Source organism: Odocoileus virginianus, chromosome 22, assembly GCF_023699985.2.
Source record: "Odocoileus virginianus isolate 20LAN1187 ecotype Illinois chromosome 22, Ovbor_1.2, whole genome shotgun sequence".
Lineage (NCBI taxonomy): Eukaryota > Metazoa > Chordata > Mammalia > Artiodactyla > Cervidae > Odocoileus > Odocoileus virginianus.
The window spans coordinates 27,556,881-27,576,852 of record NC_069695.1 but is presented as its reverse complement, the minus strand read 5'-3'; the positions used below and the strand labels follow the sequence as shown (position 1 = coordinate 27,576,852).

Below are 19,972 nucleotides of genomic sequence, written 5' to 3'. Positions count from 1 at the left end.
TCTGTCCATGGAATTCTCCAGGCAAGAATACTGGAGTGGGTTGCCATGTCCTTCTCGAGGAGATCTTCTCAACCCAGGGATTGAACCTGAGTCTCATGCATTGCAGGCGGATTCTTTACCACTGAGCCACCAGAGAAGCCCTTAAAAAACAATATGGAACATTATATATGTAGGGATGTTTCAGCAAAGCTTACATTTGCTACTCTGTGTTTTCTCCCCTAAGAAATGTCTGTTTGAAATGGGTTATATTATGACTGCCAGTTAATATGCAAAATCACCATAAATGATTCCAGAATACCAATAAATAACAACACTAACTTTTTCATTCAGATATGGGTATTTTTATGATTCATTTACTTTAATTGGAGTATAATTACAATGTTGTGTTTCTGCTATACAATGACATGAATCAGTTATATGTATACATATATCCCCTCCGTCTTGAGCCTTCTCCCGCCACCCCTCCACCCCCCACCCCTCTAGGTCATCCCGGCACCAGGCTGAGTTTCCTGTGCTATACAACAGCTTCCCCCTAGCTATCTGTTTTATACATTGTAGTATATATGTGTGTGTGTGTGTGTGTGTGTGTGTGTGTGTGAATGCTACGCTCTCAATTTGTCCCACCCTCCCCTTCCCTGGTGGCTAAGTGGTAAAGAATCCACCTGCCAATGGACAAAATGCAGGTTCAGTCCCTGACTTGGGAAGATCCCCCCAAGGGGTAGGAAATGACAACCCACTCCAGTATTCTTGTCTGGGAAATCCCATGGTCAGAGGAGCCTGGCGGGCTGCAGTTCCTGGGGTTACAAAGAGTGTCGGACACAACTGAGTGACTAAACAACAACAATGAAATCTACAAAGGCCTTAACAAACACTTCCCAATGGGTACACAAAGCTCCCTCCACCACCTCCTGGAAGCCCTCCTGGGTTGTTCCAAAGTGTATTTAGCTCACTCTGTTTGGAACTTAGTTGCTCTACTCCTTAGCATATGAATAGTGCCTGATAGGTATTGTGGGCCAATGATTTTACTAATACGTCTTTCCTCGATATTGTTGTCAAGGAGATTTGGTTTCAGAGAAGTTAAATTCTTACTGCACACAGATCATCTGTTCTTACTCATGGGCTCTTGGCTTCTCCCAGAATTTTAACTTGCACATGACTTTGGCTGGCCTCGGTGCCAGATCCCTGTGACCTTTTTGTTAATTGACTGCCAATGTCTAATTAATTTAGTTTCTCAGTATATTACTCAATTATCTGTGAGTGAATAACTTTATAAGCAATGTGTCTTTCTAAGTTCCAAACTAAGTTCCCATCTAAGTTCCTAAGTTCCGATCTAAATTCCAAACTAAGTTTCCATCTGTGATATTGGATCTGAGTCAGGAGAGGGTTAAGATCAAGTTAGAGGAATTATTTCATAACCAGAGGTGAGTCGGGAATTTTCTGTTCCTTGTGAATAATCTGTGTGCCGACTTCCCCCTCAACAATGAATGTTAAGAGTTTAGTTGTCATTACCATGAGAATCAAGGCCAAGTGCCCTCTCCTCCCGGATTGGAGTCCCAAATGCTTTGCAAGAGGAATCTGACAGCCTGAATGGAAGAGAAGAGTGTTGTCGGGGGCGGGAGAAAGGCGAGAGGGGTAGGAAGTGTTTCTTTTCCCTGACATTTGAGCTGTGAATTGTCAGGAAGGGAGAGATCTTGAGTGGGTTTTATCAGTTACTGAGTGGAGCTCTGTTCCAAGCACTAAGCTTATTTCTCAGAACCCTCGGGATACTGTAATTTTTTAGGAGTGAAGGAATACACGATTTGGGTCCAAGTATTGGGGTTACTGCATCTTAATACGTGGGTTAAATAATTGGGTGCAAACTGTTTAAATGCTCTCTGCCTCTGTTTTCTTCTGTGTCAAGTGGGGAATAACAATAGCACTCCTTCATGCTTTGTTGCGAAGTTGAGATGAGATAAAACATATGAAAGTGCTTTGTAGACACTAACGCATCAGACTAAGGTCAATTACACATTATTAAAGGTGCCTGCTCCGTCTGGTCCGAATAATAAAAAGCTGTTAATGCGCTGGAGGTAGGATCCATGAACAGGCTAATTGAGTTTTTAAAATGTTAAATAGTAATACGTCTCTCTTCCCCTCAACCCAAAGCAAATTTTTATGTCAAAAAGAAAAAAAGAAGAAAAGAAAAATAACACTGCTTATTGTCACAAAGAAGAAACATTTTGAATGTAACTTCTGATTTTTCAACAGTACCAACAAAGCACAAGAAGATAGGAGGGATATTTGCTGGGCTTTCAGGGTTCAGCTTCCATTCTATTGAGCTAAGTCTCAAAAGTCTATCAGTAGCAGCAAATTAGTTACAAATTAACACGGAGCAAGCCCAGCACTGACCTTGGTTAAGCTCTCAATGAATCCTGTTAATTACCTTATTTTTTACTCTTATTATACTATGGTGTAATGGTTTTAGAGGCAATCATACAAATGAACTGCGTTTACACCCTACCTACCTCTTTTTTTTCTTTTTTACGTTGAAGAAAAAGAATATTTAAAATTGCATGAGCTAGTCCATTTATATTGTTAACTTCTCCACTCTTTCCCCCTTGATAATTCCACTTATATTACTTTTGCTGTTTTGGGGTTTTCATTTAACATCACCTTATGGAATCTGTTAATCATGCATTATTAAGTAGAGAGGAAATTGATAGGGAATGAATTTTCAAGTGGCCAGAGAAGAAAACAATCTAAAATGTCCTAATTTAAAGTCTTACAGATGTTTAAGAAAGTAAGGCCTTGGTTATCTTGATACTAATTTCATAAACTATTTTTCTGAAAAGATATCATTTCACTGATGGTTTTCTTCTCATGGGGTCACACCACACACACACACACATACAAAGACATCTATTTCTTTACATAGAAAATCATCGTCTTCAGTGTGTATTCAATTCTAATTTGCTATGGATTTTAAAAAATTACAATTGACAGACAATATTATATTTGTTTCAGGTGTACAACAGTGATTTGGTATTTTCATTTCATACAAAATGATCACCATGAGAAGTCGAGTTACCATCTGTCACCATACAAAGTTATTACAACATTATTGACCACATATTCCTTACACTATACAATTACATCCCCGTGACATTTATTTTATAACTGGAGGTTTGTACCTCTTAATCCCTTCCCCTATGTTGCCCAATATGGCGGGTATTTTAAAAGAAGTACTAGATCTGTGTCTCTATAACAACAGCAGTTCCCTCTCATTACCCCTAAGATGAGCCTTTCTTTGGAGTTATGACAACTCCTCTACCCCCTTACTTTCAAGAAAGCAAGTTGGAATTGCAAATAGACTCCAGGGTGGTAGTTATATAATTTGTATGTAAATAATTTTCCAATTTCAACATTTTAGAATTAGTAACACATTTCTTGAAACAATGAGAAATGCCTGAACATATCTTATCCTTACATAAAGATTAGCAGAAACCCTCCAACTCTAGAGACACTGATGTTTAGATGTTGTTGTTTAGTCGCTCAGTCTAAACAACAGTTTAGACTCTTTGCGACCCCATCGACTGTAGCCTGCCAGGTTCCTCTGTCCATAGGCTTTCCCAGACAAGAATACTGGAGTGGGTTTCCATGTCTTCCTCCAGGGGATCTTCCCAGAGCAGGGATCGAACCTGTATCTCCTGCATTGGCAGGTGGATTCTTTACCACTGAGCTGCCAGGGAAGCTGATGTTTGGATGCATCTTTAAAAAAAAAAAAAATAGTGGACAACTAGGCAACTATTATCAAGGGAAACCTCAGGAGCATTTCAACTCTACTGGGAGAGGGTTTGCAGGAGACCTTCAGAGTCATTTCCCTTCGACTCTGGATTCCAGAGGGTCTCCTGCTGCCGGGAAAATGTTCCCTTGTATTGCCTCAGGAAGCGGCTACTTGTGGCATCAACCTCAGAGATGATGCCTAACTAGCCCGAGGACACAGGGGCACAGATTCCTGGGCAGAAAGGAAAACATAGCTTCATCACAGTCCTCCTATCTTCCCTTCAACCTTGCCCCTAAAACAGAGCTTGAGTATTATCGTCTAAGATTCTCCAAGCCACCAGGGGAAATGCCAGGTGTGTGGGCTGTGACTTTGGGATCAAACCACAGAGCCTGTAGAGTCAAGTCCAACCCCCAAGTGCCAGCACACAGGCTGCTCCAGCACAACGTTCCTACAGTCACTCCACGAACAAGCTCCCTCCCCCAAAGGCAAAATCAGATCTCCCCAACAGATTCGTCAAGCTGGAAATCTCTATATATACCACTCTCACCCTCTGTAGGCAGGAGCAATTTCAGAGCTGTCTTTCTCGGTGAATTGTTAACCAACTCCGAGTCTGGCAGTGAACCTAGAGTGGCAAGCTTTTGTTGGTTTGTTTTAGGACAGCCAGAAGGAGCTCGGTGGAACTGGTCTGATGCCTCTGCGGTGCAGCTGTGAACCTGGGGGTGGGTAGGAAGTGCAGCCAGGGAAAACAGAGGGCAGCTGCCCGGGCAGACCCAGGTGCCCCAGTGGAATCTGGCTTCCTGCTTCCCTACCCAGGTCACAGATACCTCACTGGAATCCTTGGACAGACTATGAAGGCCTGCAAGTTGGAATTTCAGGAAGAAAAATGGTGTATAATGCCAAAATTCTGAGTTGATTCAATGCAAGAGGAAACAATATTTAATGACAGCTGTTTGATGACATTTCAAAGCAGCAAGTCATTAGATTCAGTTCAGTTCAACACACGATCGTAGGTGCACCTACTGTGTGCTTGGTTTTATGTTAAGCATTCAGAAAGAAAACAGACTATATCCCATGGGATTCATACTCTACTAAGATAAAAACCTACTTGGGGTACAAAATGCTAAGAATACTCTGAAAGAAACATATTTTCCCTAAATAGAACTGAAGATGTCAGAAATCCAGAGAGAAAATTATTCAATAATAAAATAATCTTTGAATGGCAGGTTCCCACAATAATAACAAAAACAACAATGACATGTATACTTAGTGCAGATCTAATTCTGTCTTTCATCTAATGATTTCAAAGAGTTTAGCAACCACTGCTGAGTTAATCCTCAGTGCTAAACCTGACTCTTCCAACTTCTTTTGGAAAAAAAAAAGAAAAAAATTGGCACTAACAGTTAACATCCCACAGGGAAGAAGTTCTGGAAAAACAAATTATGCTCACCCCCACAGAAGCATCGAGCAGCAAATTAAAGATAGTCTAATTTATTCAAAAAAGTAAGCTGGGACTCAGAAGAATCAAACCAATGCCCACAAAATGAAAGTCAACAGAAGGAGTGTACATTTATTTCTTACAGATGGAAATGACAAACTTTAAAGTACCTTACACATTCTTGTGGGGCTTTCTGTATTTCTCAGGGATCTAAGGTCCTGAGTATATCCTGAGAAGTCTTGCTCCATATTCAAAGAGGGAATTGCTTCCTCCTGTTTTAAAAACAGAATGGAGAATAAAGATTTCATTTCCATCATACAATACATAGAAGCAAGTTGATTCAGGGATGATCTCCAAACCCTTTGATGGGTCCCCTTAGAACCAACCAATCATATCCATATGAATGAAAGAATTCAATTGTTTGCAGGGAAAAAGTGAGTCTGCCAGAGATGGAGGTGATCTGGAACAAATCTGATACCTAATTACAAAGTAATCCGATACTTCACAGTCTCACCTAGCAGTCTTCATCTTCAAAGGATCAGACCTTTGAATATTGATGAATTCTTCACCTCCTTTCCTCTCATCTACTCCCCAAATAACTACTCTTTCAAGAAAAGTTGGTCTAACTTAGCAGACCTGACTCTCATTATCCTATCATTCTAGGATACAGTTACAAGTATCTCTTTTTCCTTTTGATGTTCTGTGATATTGCCTTTGGGCTTGTTTTGAATTGATATTGTATATTGTATGACCCTTAAAAAATACACAGACAGGCACATTGGAGCTTCTAAGTGGAGATATTATCATTATAATAAAATAATATGGAAGTATTAGCATAGGACAAAGATCAGAGATGGCTTCATGAAAGTCTCTAAGACATGAGTTGGGTCAGATAAGTACAGATAAGTGGGAACATGTCAAATATGGAGATGGATTCCCAGGTGGCTCAGTAGTAAAGAATCCACCTGCAAGGCAGGACACTCGGGTTGGATCCCTGGGTCAGGAAGATCCCATGGAGGAGGAAATGACAACCGACCCCAGTTATTCTTGCCTGGGAAATCTCATGAACAGAGGAACCTAGCAGGCTACGGTCCATGAGGTCGCAAAGAGTCAGTCACGATTTGGTGATTCAGCAACAACAACAGGTGGAGGGTGGGGTGGGTGTTGGAAAGTGGTGGGTGGCTCACATTTGTTGGTTTTCAAGGAAGAAAAGCTTACACAGATGGGCCAAGCTAAAGGCTATAAAGGCGTCCCGTGGACATCTAAGGACAAGACGCTAATCCCAGCCTGGACTTGGGCGGAGGCTGCCCCCTCCTTCCTTGGTACAGCCTCAGTCTTGGCTTCTTCTCTGTGCCCTGAATCACAGAACAGCGGAGGATGCCTGGATTAGGGTGGTGGCATTGGAACTGCAGAGCACGAGCCGAATGAGATAGACCTGACGTGAACGTGGGGGGAACAGATGATGTCTGCCAGGTTCCTAGCTTGGGTGCCCTGAAGAGACAGGAGGTATGAGGAAGAGCAGGTTTGGAAGGTGTTATGGACTGAGTTTGTGCCCCCAAATCCATATGCTGAAGTCCTAACTCCCAGTGTGGCTGTATTTGGAGATAGGGGCCGTAAGGAGGTAGTTAAGTTGAATGAAGTCAATAAGGTGGGGGGGCCCTAACCCAATAGGACTGATGTCCCTATTAGAAGAGATATCAGAGATGTCCACCTCCATCTCTCTCCACACACGCACAGAAACGCAGGCAGGTGAGGACTCAGGGAGAAGGTGGCCATCTTCAAGCCAGGAGGAGAGGTCTCACCAGAAACCAGCCCTGATGGCAACTTGATCTTAGACTTCCAGCTTCCAGGACTGTGAGGGACTGCATCTCTGTCTAATCCACACCCGGTCTGTGGTATTTTGTCACAGCAGCCAGAACTGGCTAATACAGAGGGAAACACAATTAACCCACGCTTGGATGAAGATGGATTTAAAGCAAACGGTGACTTAGAATTGGCAGGTCTTGATGGTTTGGTGGAAGTGGAGGGTGAGAAAGAGCAAGAAGGAAGCAGGAGGAAGGGATGCGGTCCAGATTGCAGTCTTGGGTACAGGATGAACTGTGGTGACTTGCCTTGAGTCTGAGGTTCCGGAGCCAGACGGAGCAGAGGGTGAATGTGTAAATAAGCTCTTGGTTGTAAGCAAGAGAAATTAAGTTGGGGTGATTAGCTGTACGGAGGCAGTGGGATTGTAACGGAAATGAAACCTCGCCGAAACCCAAGGTCAGGATTCCAGTAGAGTCATTTCTCTGGAGTCCAGACACAGAGCAGACCCAGGGCTTTCAGCAGATGCTCACTCCAGGAGCAGGACCGGGCTGCCTCGATGGCCTGTCTTCTCCCTATTGGCTGACTTACTTTCATCGTAATTCCTAGAGAGAGAGATTGTTTGGTTCAGGAGTTTTGATACAGGCTTCTAGGCAGCTTTGGGATTGGTTGTGTAAGGATCTATCCTTGATCCAATCCATTAAGGTGTTGGTCATGTGATAGAATGACTACTTGGCTTGACAAATCTGTCCCTTCAGCAGTGGCTGCGAGCAAGGCAGCATCCTCTAGAAAGGTCTGGGGTGTGCCAAGCAGTGTCATTGAAATATCTAGAATGGAAAGTGGGGTTGGTAAGATCTTTTTTGTGTGGTTTTAGGCTTGTTAGGTACATTCACAAAATGTGCATATATCATTTTGGTTCAGTTTTTTCATCAAATGAACTCATGTGCACGCATGCTCAGTTGCTTCAGTTGTGTCTGACTCTTTGCGACCCCATGGACTGTAGCCCGCCAGGCTCCTCTGCCCATGGGAATCTCCAGGCAAGAATACTGGAGTGGGTAGCTATGCCTTCCACCAGGAGATCTTCCCAACTCAGGAATCAAACCCGCGTCTTCTGTGTCTCCTGCATTGCAGGCATATTCTTTACCACTGAGCCACGGCGGGGGGGGGGGGGGGGGGGGGGGGGGGACGGGACTGAAAATGAACTTATACTTTACATTAAAGTGGTGGTGGCAGTGGTAAGAACCGGCCTGCCAATGTTGGAGACCTAAGAGATAAGGGTTTGATCCCTGGGTCAGGAAGATTCCCTGGAGGAGGGCACAGCAACCCACTCCAGTATTCTTGCCTGGAGAATCCCATGGGCAGAGGAGCCTGGTGGGCTACAGTCCACAGGGTTGAAAAGAGTCAGACACGACTGAAGCGACTTGGCACACACACATGCACTCGAATAATAAAACATCTTGGAAATCCTTCCACTCATCGCCTACAAATCTACCATATTCATTATATCTACAGCTAGTATTCTTTTGAATAGATGGGATAAAAATTTATTTATTCACCATCCACTGCTAGAGTTAGATTGTATCTGATGAGCCTTTATTATAAACAATGCTTCAAGAACATCCTTGTACATTTTTCTTTGTGTGCTCCTAGATTCCTAGAAATGAACTGCTGGGTTGAAAGGGATGTGCATTTTGCGTGCTGATAGCTACTGCCAAATTGTCCTCAAAAAACACTGTACCAGTTTATGCTTCTAGCAACAGAGCATACATGTGCTTATTTCTGCACATCCATATGAATGTTTCTTCAACTATTTTGAATCATAAACCCCTTTAGAGTCTGCTAAAAGCTATGAATCCTTGTTGTAGGAAAATAGATGTACAAACATAGAACATTTTCCACATAATTTCTACAAGTTCACAGATCACCTAAAGACCACCCAAGAATCCCAAGACTTCATATTAAGGGTCCCCCAAATAGACATGTGTGAATGGGTCTCCCAATCTAGGAGAGTGGATCTCAGCCCTAGCTGAGCGTTTGTTATGCATTCAGTTATTTATTTGTGCATTTGTTTGGCTGTGCTGGGTCTTCATTGCTACTCAGCGGCTTTCTCTAGTTGCGGTCACCAGGGGCTACTCTTCGCTGTGGTGGGTGCATTTCTCATTGCAGAAGGCTTCTCTCGTTGTGGAGCACAGGCTCTAGGCTTGGGGGGCGCAGTAGTTGCAGCGCACGGGCTTAGTTGCTCAATGGCATGTACGATCCTCTAGGACCAGGAATGGACCCGATGTCCCCTGCCTTGGCAGATGGATTCTTAACCACGACCACCAGGGAAGTCCTTAGCTGCACAGTGGATCACCTTGAAAAGGTCTGGCCCATGGCCAGGCCACTGCCCAGACCAAGTCAATCCAACTGTCTCAAAAAAGATCCAGGTAATAGTATGTTTTTTGCAAGTTTTCCACGTGATTCTAAGACACATTCATTTGCAAGAACCACTTCAGTTTAGGAGAGGCTTAGAGAAGGGTAAAAAGAAGTCATTTGAAGGCAGAAAGCCAGAGTGTACAAGGGACTCTAAGGACCTCAGACATGGCTTCAGACTTTTATTTTCATGAGTCACTGGGGGGTGGACAGGAGGGACGAGGACCTGGCATTGATACATATGTTTTCACTGAGAAAACATTTCACATACACAAAAGTAGAGAACCTGAGCACCCACATGACCTATAAGAAAAGTGAAAGTGTAGTCGCTCAGTCGTATCCTACTCCTTGTGACCCCATGAACCGTGGCCCTCCAGGCTCCTCTCTCTGTCCATGGAATTTTCTAGGCAAAATACTGGAGTGGATTGCCATTTCTTCTCCAGGGGATCTTCTCAACCCAGGGATCGAATCTGGGTCACCCGCATTGCAGGCAGATTCTTTACCGTCTAAGCCACAACACTTAGAATTTTTGCCACATTTGCTCTGTTCTTGTGAGAGGGGCAATGGGTGAGAGCTGAGATTTCACCCTCAAATAATTCAGTGGCACTGTTACTTTTAAAAAGTTGTCCCTGGTGATCACTGTGCATTATGAAGCCTCCCAAAGAGAAGGAACCCTGAGAAATGAGAGTAGAAGGAAGAAAAGCCAGGGAATTCCCTGGTGGTCCAGTGATTATGAATCTGCCTGGGTTCCAACCAGGGTCGAGGAGCTAAGATCCCGCATGCCAAGGAGCAACTAAGCCCTGGAGCTGTAACTACTGAAGCCTGGAGGCCACAACCAGAGAGTGCCACAGTGAAGATCGCACTTGTCACAACTAAGATGTGATGCAGCCAAATAAATATAAATAAATCTTTTTTAAAAAGAAGAAGGAAGAAAAACCAAATGCAACCCCAAGAGCCTGCAACTGAGACCAATGAGCAGAGCAAGCCCCCAGTGGGCAGCCTGATAAAAGGACCTGGCTGTGAAGGTCAAGAGCAGTGATAATCTACTTTCAGGCTGCAAGGATGAAAGAAGCCTTCATGGGGAAGTAGAATTTGGAGCTGTGCCTTAAAGAATCCAGACAATTTAGATCAGCAGAAGGGAGGGGAGGAGGAATTAATTTTCCAGTCCGAAAGGAAGCTGGTAGTCAGGGCTGGTTCAAGCCTTCTGAATGTTCCTCCCATTATAGACTCAACCACAGGAGTCATAGGAGAGATTTCCTTCCCCCTGGTCCTGCTGAATTAATTTAGGGAGGCTCTCCAGGCTCCACACCCCCGCCATCTCTAACCTCATCTTTCCTCCCTTCCTGTGCTGATTCTTCCCTTTAGAAATGTTCATCTACCTTCTCCTAGGCCAGCAGTTCTCAAAGTGGGGCCTGGGAGCTGGCAGCATCCGGGTACCTGGACTGCTGCTTCAGACACATGGGGGGTGAGTCCAGCATCTGTTTTGACAGCCCTCCAGGGGATTCCAGTGCACTCAACTGTGAGGATTAATGTCGTGGGGACTTCCAGGCCCGTCTACTCCCTCCCCAGAGCTGTTCTGTCTGGAGTTCTTCCTCACAGAGGGCTGGATTCATGGTAGGAGACACAAGGAAACACCATTGAGAAATCAGCCTGGGGCAAGGCTATGGGGAGTCTGGACTTGAAAGTGAAGTAAGAAAGGAGCCATGAAGACGTTTGACCAGGGGAGTAAAAGTTCCCAGATGATATTGGAAACTATGGAACAGCATTTTAAGAATGCAGGTGGCCCCCAACCTCATGTGTGTGCCTGCTAAATCACTTCAGTCCTGTCTGACTCTTTGTGACTCTATGGGCTATAGCCTGCCAGCCTCCTCTGTCTATTGGATTCTCCAGGCAAGAATACTGGAGTGGGCTACCATGCCCTCCTCCAGGGGATCTTCCCAACCCAGGGATCGAACCTGCTTCTCTTATGAGGGTTCTTTACCTCTAGTGCCACCTGGGAAGGAACGCCCCCAACTGCACCCCACCCCCTGAAATGGTAGGCAGAGTTCATTGTGAATGTGCATCTTATGAGGAAGTGGGTTTCATAACTTCTATTCAGTTTTCAAATGAATTATGGCCTCCAAATGATTTAGTGATCATTGCTACGGAAATTATTGTATTACTTGCTAAATTATATTAGCTTTTGAGGCCGCGTTTCTCACAGCGTGGTCAGGCTAGTATTAGAATTTATCTGAGCTGTGTTAGAAAATGTACCTTCTTAGGCTGTACCCTGGACCTAGTGAATCAGAATCTCTGCAGTTGGCACCAGGAATCTGCATTTTGAAAGAAGTTTTCTAGGTGATTCTGGTTGATTCTGATGCATTCTGAGGTTCATGAACTGCTTCAGGCTTTAAATTCAAAAAGCCAATACTTCTAGGAAAGCTAAATTAGTTGTGAGTTTGGAAAGAATGTGGGTCATTAAAGCATGGTGCTAAGGCACAAAAAGTCTTATGATGCCCACGATACCACAGAACTGGGAACAATAGCCAGAGAACAGATTTTCCTGGGCTGTTCAGTGATCATTTAAAGCTAGGTTCTTTTGGGAGTTTAATAATGATATGTGCACATGCATGCTAAGCTGCTTCAGTTTTGTCCCACTCTTTGTGACCCCATGGATCACAGCCCACCAGGATCCTCTGTCCAGGGGTTTCTCCAAGCAAGAATACTGGAGTGGGTTGCCATGTTCTCCTCCAGGGGATCTTCCCAACCCAGGGATCCAACCTGGGTCTGTTACGTCTCCTGCATTGGCAGGCAGGTTCTTTACCACTAGGACTACCTGGGAAGCCCCAGGAATGACATATACACATTACTATATTTAAAATGGATAACTAACACAGACCTACTTTATAGCACAGGGAATTCTGCTCAATACTCTGTTATCACCTAAGTGGGAAAAGAATTTGAAAAAGAACAGATACATGTACATGTATAAGTGAATCATTTTGCTACCTCTGAAACTAACACAACATTGTTAATCAACTACACCCCAATATAAAGTAAAATTTTTTAAATAAATAAACCTGAAATAAAAACAAAAACAAAACAGGGCTTCCCGGGTGTATCCATCTGTAAGCAATCCACCTGCCAATGTGGGAGACACAGGTTCAATCCCTAGGCTGGGAAGATCCCACAAGCTACAGGGCAGCTAAGCCGGTCCACCACCACTACTGAACCTGAGCTCGAGAGCCCATGAGCTGCAACTACTGAAGCCCATGTGCCCCAGAGCCCACGCCCTGAAACCAGAGAAGCCACCGCAATGAGACGCCCGTGCACTGCAACTAAAGAAAAGCCTGAGCAGCACTGAAGACCCAGCACAGCCAAAAATAAATCAATGACATTAAAAAACATAAAACTTAAATAAAGCTAGGTCCTATGTGTATTACCATCTGGATGGCAAAAACAGATTTGAAATGAGTTCATCCTCAAGTTTTGATAGTCCAACTCAACTTTCCAGAGTTGGATAAAGACTAAGTTAACCTGTTTTCCTGTGTCAGAGGGAAATAAGATAATTAAGACAAAGGCAGAAGGAAAACTTCTGACCACATGAACCTACTGAAGGTCCACCCCTCCCTGGAGTCAGGCCAGTCGTGTTCCTAGAGAGAATCTTCTGTTTTATCTGCTGCTTAGCATATACTTGGCACTTTGCCAAAAATCCACTGACTACATATTTTGAATTATAGATTTTGAAATATATAGTATTTAAATAGCAAATCACCTGAGATCAAATTCATGGAAATATACTCAAATCAAAGAGTGGGTTTTTTTTTGGGGGGGGGGGGTGCTGTGGAAAACAGAACCGAAGGACCTGTTTTGGTGGATTAAGTGTGTGTGTGCCCAAGTTCCACCCCCATTAACTGGGTGATGTTGACAAGTTATTTAAGCTCTCTGAGTTTCTACTCATCTGGAAATTAGGAACAATGCTCACATATATTTTATGTGAGAATGACTTAAGAGTGTTAATATAAAAAACAAGACTCACAGCAAGCACTCTCTAAACCTTAATAAGAACGAAATATGGTGCATATATGTTTTTCCAGATTTCTACACTTTCTTAATCTGAAAAAACACTGCTTTTATAATCAGAAAAGAATGATAAACCAGTTTTGGTTTGTTGCTGTTTTTTACTTTACAGTAAAAATGACTTGAAAAGATAGCGAAACAAACAGATGCCATCTGTTTTTAGAGGAGCCTGTTTTTATTTGAAGTAACAACAACGTGTAACCCCTGGGGTACCCTAATCTAACCACAGACTGTAGGAACAGTAAACACGTAGAATGATGAGTTCTGTACTGGTATCTCCAGGTACCCTGACTCTACAAACTTAGATCCCAAAATAGAGGAGTTAGGTCACACTGTTTCCAGCTTTCCCACCCCTCTCCAAGGCAGTCTTCTTCATCAAGTGCAAAAGCCTGGATCTCCAGCAACAAATTAAAGAAATAGAACAAGCCCATCCCAGGGCTTCTTTAAATATTCAGATAAACCCATGTGCCCCTATCGGTTAAATTAAGCTTTCCTAAGAAAAAGTAAGTCAATTAGTTCAAAATGTGGGTTAGTGCTTCTGGGTATTTAAAAGGGGATTTTTTTTTCTTTCTTTTTTAGTTCATTTAGAAACAGCCACGGGGCAGGCACATACCTACTCCTCTGCACGTCCTGTGAATTGCCACCACATACCTAGATACTAGACTATCTAGAACTTCAAAATCTGGTCCTTAAACTTTCTCCAAGTCCTGAAGATATTGCAATACCAGTTTTAAAATGTATCTTGCTTTGCCGTGTTAGTTCATATACTTTATCTTCACCTTCTGACAAATTACTGATATTTGTCAAAGGGTGCTTGGCATTGCTGTAGAACATGAGAAGACAGGATTCTAGCCTAACTGAACTTCTTCCTTCTTTCATTCAACTAATATTCTCTAAATGTCTGCAAACAAAGTTCAAGCATCCAAGACACAATGAAATGTAGTTCCAGAGCACACTTGATGACATATCTTGCAAAACTCATTTTTCCAAATGGTTCAGATGAAATAAACCAAACTTTACCAAAACACAAATACAATTAGATATTTCTTATGAAGATGAATTTCTGGAAGCAATTTCTGGGTCATAGAATATGAACATTTTCGTGGCATTTGAGAGGTTGCCTACTTGCTTTCTTAAAAGGCTATCTTAATTGATATTGACAATAAAATATACGAGAATAACATTTTCATAGCAACATTTGGGGATAAAGTGATGACATTTTTGTTGTTTGTTTTGTTTTGCTTTTACTAATTTAATAAGTTACTTTTTTGGGCATATAGCTAATAGTTTCATGAATATTTTATCTTCTGAGACAACTATAATAGCTTTTCCATTATCTAAGACATGGAGGAAGGCATGGAAATCCATGGCAATCCAGTATTCTTGCATGGAGAATCCCATAGACAGAGGAGCCTGGCAGGCTACAGTCCATGAGGTCACAAAGACCGCGACGCAACTGAAGTGACTTAGCACATGTAAGATATATATATTAGTTATGTGACATTAACACATATCTTAATCTCCTTTTCCACTTTAATTAGTATTGTAATGGTATTGAAATAAATGTTATTTAATAATAGGACTAACATCCACTTCAATCCTACAAGCTCTTTAAATATAAATGACTAGAAAAGAAATTACTATCATTATTAATTTTATGTTTGACTTTGACAGCCTTTACATTTGACTTCATTATTAGCCAGGAGGAGTTTCATTATCAGAATATTATAACAGAGAAATAGCACACTTTCAGGCTCTACAAAAACACAATTCTTTTATGGAAAGCTACATTCCTTTAAGATATTCTTGTTTTACAAACAGCCTAGGAGACTGGTAGGTGATTATTAGGTAGAAAGATCAAGAATTATAGTTACCAGGTGGCAATTAGAAACGAAAAATTCTACTCCTGTGAGTCACTGTAGTAAGTTCACTCTGACCTATTTTTTTTTTCTTTTTTTGACAAAACATCAAAGATAAAAATAGGTAAAATCCTTTTTACTCCTTAAGAGATTAATGCAGGACAACCTAGGATTTCAACAGAAAACACCTAATCCTAGTCTGATTGGGTTTGTGGGCATTCCTTTTGTCTCTAAAATCTTCACCATTATTTCTTCTAAGACACAAATGGGTCTCTACTTCCAACAGCCCTGGAAAATAATTCCAGTGTTTTAGGTGCCAAGTGATAAAGGTAACAGCTTTTTAGGCTATTTCTGCTGTGCTCACAGTCCAATGTCTTGGTGTAGTCCTATTCTAACTCTCCAAGATTCCCAAATCGGATGACACAGAGAAGTATTTTAGTGATAGGGAATTGTTCCCTTGAAGACTTATTTTGTATTTTCATTCTTTGGTTCCTAGAAGCTGATTGTGGCAAGCCACTTAAGATTGGGCTACAGAGCCAAAGTTTCCTGACCTACAGAGGTCTCAGAGAGCTTGGGCAAGTGGCTTAATCTTTGGGAGCCCTTCTGGCCCTGGTTTTCTTGTTTATATTCAAGCCTGGAAATACTAGAGTCTTAGTATCTAAGAGCTAACAGTTGAATGTTTTCATTTCAAAATGAATCACTTTTCTGACAATGGTCTGTATAATCAAAGCTATAGTGTTTCCAGTAGTCATGTACAGATGTGAGAGTTGGACCATTAAGAAGGCTCAGCACCAAAGAGCTGATGCTTTCGAACTGTGGTGCTGGAGAAGACTCTTGAGAGTCCCTTGGACTGCAAGGAGATCACACCAGACAATCCTAAAGGAAATCAACTCTGAATATTCATTGGAAGGACTGATGTTGAAGTTCTAATACTTTGGCCACCTGATGTGAAGGGCCAACTCATCAGAAAAGACCCTGATGCTGGGAAAGATTGAGGGCAGGAGGAGAAGGGGACAACAAAGGATGAGATGGTTGGATGGCATCACCGACTCAATGGACCTGAGTTTGAGCAAACTGTGGGAGATGGTGAAGGACAGAGAAGCCTGGTGTGCCGTAGTCTATGGGGTCACAAAGAATCAGATATGGCTTAGCAATTAAACAACTGCTCTGTGAACTTTTGTGGTGGTTAGTTCTCACCCCACACATAAACGTTTGTATGTTTATTGAGTGTCTACTATGTACCAGCCACTCTGCTAAAGTACACTAAGGAACTATACTGGAAATGAACCAGAGATGAGGTGATAAAGGACGCAGTTTCTGCTCTTACAGAGTTTTCTTCCACCTCACAGAGTTAGATTACATGGACTCTATTTTCATCTGAGTTTGAAAAAACATTACTCAAGATGATCTTCAATTAAATTCAGCAGAATTCAGTAGTAAAACTCTGAAACAAAGATATGTCAAAATAGTTTTGATTTGAATTCACATTTAACCTCCAGACTGCTTTATAAATCTTTTAGTAATCAAATCAAGAAAGCATGACTTTAAAACGAGGAACTAAAAACAGTGATGAAATAAAAAATGACTGTTCAGTCGCTCAGTAGTCACTAACTCTTTGCAACCCCATGGACTGTAGCCCGCCAGGCTTCCCTGTCCATCACCAACTCCTGGAGCTTGCTCAAACTCAAGTCCATCGAGTCGGTGATGCCATCCAACCATCTCATCCTCTGTTGTCCCCTTCTTCTCCTGCCTTCAATCTTTCCCATCGATGATGAACTGATTTCTTTTTATGACCTCCACCCTCAAGAAAACACAACATTTCTTGAATTTATCCATTTAAATCCTCCCCAGCTCATGTCTCTTGACAAATAGCTACCTGCATTCCCCAGTCCCTTACTCCTGCAATAACTTCCTATAATGTGGTCCACTAGAGCGGGAATTAATTGCAAGGAAATATTAAACCAAAGCAGTCATTATGTTCACTTTAACTTGTAAATATTACTGCAAACAGTAATGATGTCTTATAGTAATTTTTCATCCTACAAAAAATTTTTAATATAGAAATTCAGACTCATGATATTTCAGATTTTTCCCCAAAATGTTTATTCCTTAACACAGAGGCTAACTAAACACAGATCCTATTCATTCATTCACTGTAAACAACTGGAGTGCTGACTGTGTCCCGAGCACCAGCCTAAATGACAAAGGTATATAGATATAGGAGAGAAAACATGTAAAAACCAACTACATTATTATATAACAGATAAGGTCAGAAGACTGCAATCAAAGAGTTAAATATGTTTCTTTATGGCACAAACTCACAAAGTATGGACTGAATGGGAGTAAGTAGGTGGGTTAGAAAATGAAGGGAAAACGTTTGGAATTTTTCCTTCAAAAATAACCATGCCACTACTTTCAAGTAATCTAAGAAATGGAGAAGCACAAATATATATGTGATACTTTATAATGATAATGAAGAGACAGAAAATGTGGAGTATCCTGTTGAAGTTGTAAACCTCTTAGGGTAGCTGACAGTTAAATAATTGCAATAAATGCTCTATACAGTGCTGGAACTGTCTTTTACATGAAGAAGTTGTATGTTTTCTATGTGTAGAAGCTATCCTGCACAAGAAATAACCATCTTTACAAGGAAGGAGAGGCAGCTGTCAGTTTCAAGTGGTGAGCTAAATGGACTTCATGGTAGGGCAAAATCAAAGGGGAGGAAGGGAGGCTGGGCTCATAGGCAGAAGATAACCAATATTGCTTCGCTACCAAAATAATAAGAAGAAAGGTCTTTTGATCCTCTCAATTTGGAATTGAGTGTGTGTGAACCACAGGATGTTTTTAAGGAATCATTTATTAAAGCTAGAATTGAACTCCTTTATGAACTCAGCTGTAATTCTGTGTTATTGGGTTTTAAAAATTAAGCAACATTTGGGGAAGGTGTCCGTGTTTATGTGTTTGGGGTGGGCAGGGGAGGGTGTCCTTGGCGAACAGGTTTATAACTGCGTGGTTTTCCTGGGTGCTCGTCCTGGGAAATACTCTAAGTATTATCCTGAAGAGGTCTTTTTCAATATTTGAAGTATCTCTATGGGCAAAGAATTTTGGTAGCGTTTCAGGAGCCGATGCCACGAAGCCGATTCCCAGTCGCCCGATAATCAGGCCAAGGCGTACTTTTCAAGGTGCGTTTTTTCGTATCTAATATTAGCGGGGGTCCTGCCCGTTGTTTGCAAAATATCCAGGCAGCCTCGAAAGCTGCTGTTTTTCCAACTCCGTTAAAAAGTTATTTGCGCTTGGGGTTTTTTTAGTTCTGCTCTTCCCCACCCCCGCCCCCTGGCTTTTGCCAGTAGAGACCTGCCCTGGGGGGGATTTTGTCCTGGGAGCACAAAACTATTTTCTTTTCTGGAAATAAGTTGACGTCAACTGGGAGCTGTTTTTGGTTGCTTTGTTTCCCGGAGCGTCCAACTCAGCACACCGCCTTCGGCAAACTGCGAGCAATTCAAAGCAGCTCGCCCAGCGGGGAGGGGAGCCGAGGCGGAGGGAGCGGGGGGCACCCCTGCCGCCCGCAGAAGTGGGGAGACCTTGGGAAGCTGCTCGGCTCCTGGAGTGTGGGTCCGAGTCCCCGGGCCGAGCCCGGAGCGCAGCCCCGAGCCAACGCGGCCCCTGGGTTCACTGAGACGGCGGTGAGGGCCGCCGGGCGGGGAGCAGCCCCTGGCGGGGAGCCTGCCCGGGGCCCACCAGAATTCTCCGCAGGGTTGAAATGCCCGGCCGGAGGGCTCCGGATGCCTCAAAACCTGGGAGCATCCCGGGACAAAGGGCCAGCCCTCCGGAAGTAGCCGGTGCGGCTGATGTGTGCCAGGTCGTGTGCGCGGGTCCGCGGGTGCGACTAGCTTCGCGGCCTGCTGCCTTAGTTCCTTTCTACACATCCCCAGCACAGTGGGGTTTGGACACAGCCGGCCGCACCTCGGGGAAGATTCCCGAGGAGTGCCACCTCCGGATTCCAGCGCTCCCCCCACTCCCCAGACGGTTCTCTGCGGAGAGGAGGGCTGATGAGAGTGTGGTGTGTATGTGTTTCGCCGAGAAGCGGAGAGTGGGGTGTGTGTGTGTGTGTGTGTGTGTGTGTTTCCCCGAGGAGCGGGAGGGGGCCCGTGAGGCAGTGACTTGCTCTAACTTGTTCACACCTGGCGCGGTTTCCCCAAAGCTCGGCGGCCGCGTCCAGGGCCGAGGAGGCGCGCGGAGGGAGAGGCTGGTCGCTGGGGAGACACTGTCAACTCCCAGTTTAGACGCCCATGCGGCCCAGAGACCTAGTCTTCCTTCCTTTCTCTTTTCTTCTTTTTTTAAAAAATTACAAATTGACGCATGGGTTACTTTTGATGCGCAAGATTATACACTGCCCTGAAAGCAAGACAGAGGGCCTGGTGTGGGGGTTGGGGGGGCTGTCGCAGGGGACTAGCAATTGAGTAGACCCTCGCAGCCCAAGTGCTGAGAATTCGGACTGAGATCCGAGGACGCACACGAAGGGCTGGAGAGGCAGCCTCACCCGCGGGCCGGCCTGGGACTCGGAGTTGACCAGCGCGCTAGGGGGACACACTCGGGCTCCCCGAAGAGGAGAAAGTTAGAAGGCATTCCAAAATCTGGAGACGG

General features: G+C 43.4%; 1 protein-coding gene across 1 annotated transcript in view; it reads left to right on the top strand.

The window, feature by feature from the left end:
- The window catches only part of KCTD1 (potassium channel tetramerization domain containing 1), a 196,961-nt gene that overhangs the window by 80,236 nt on the left and 96,753 nt on the right, over positions 1-19,972 (top strand). The window lies entirely within an intron of this gene.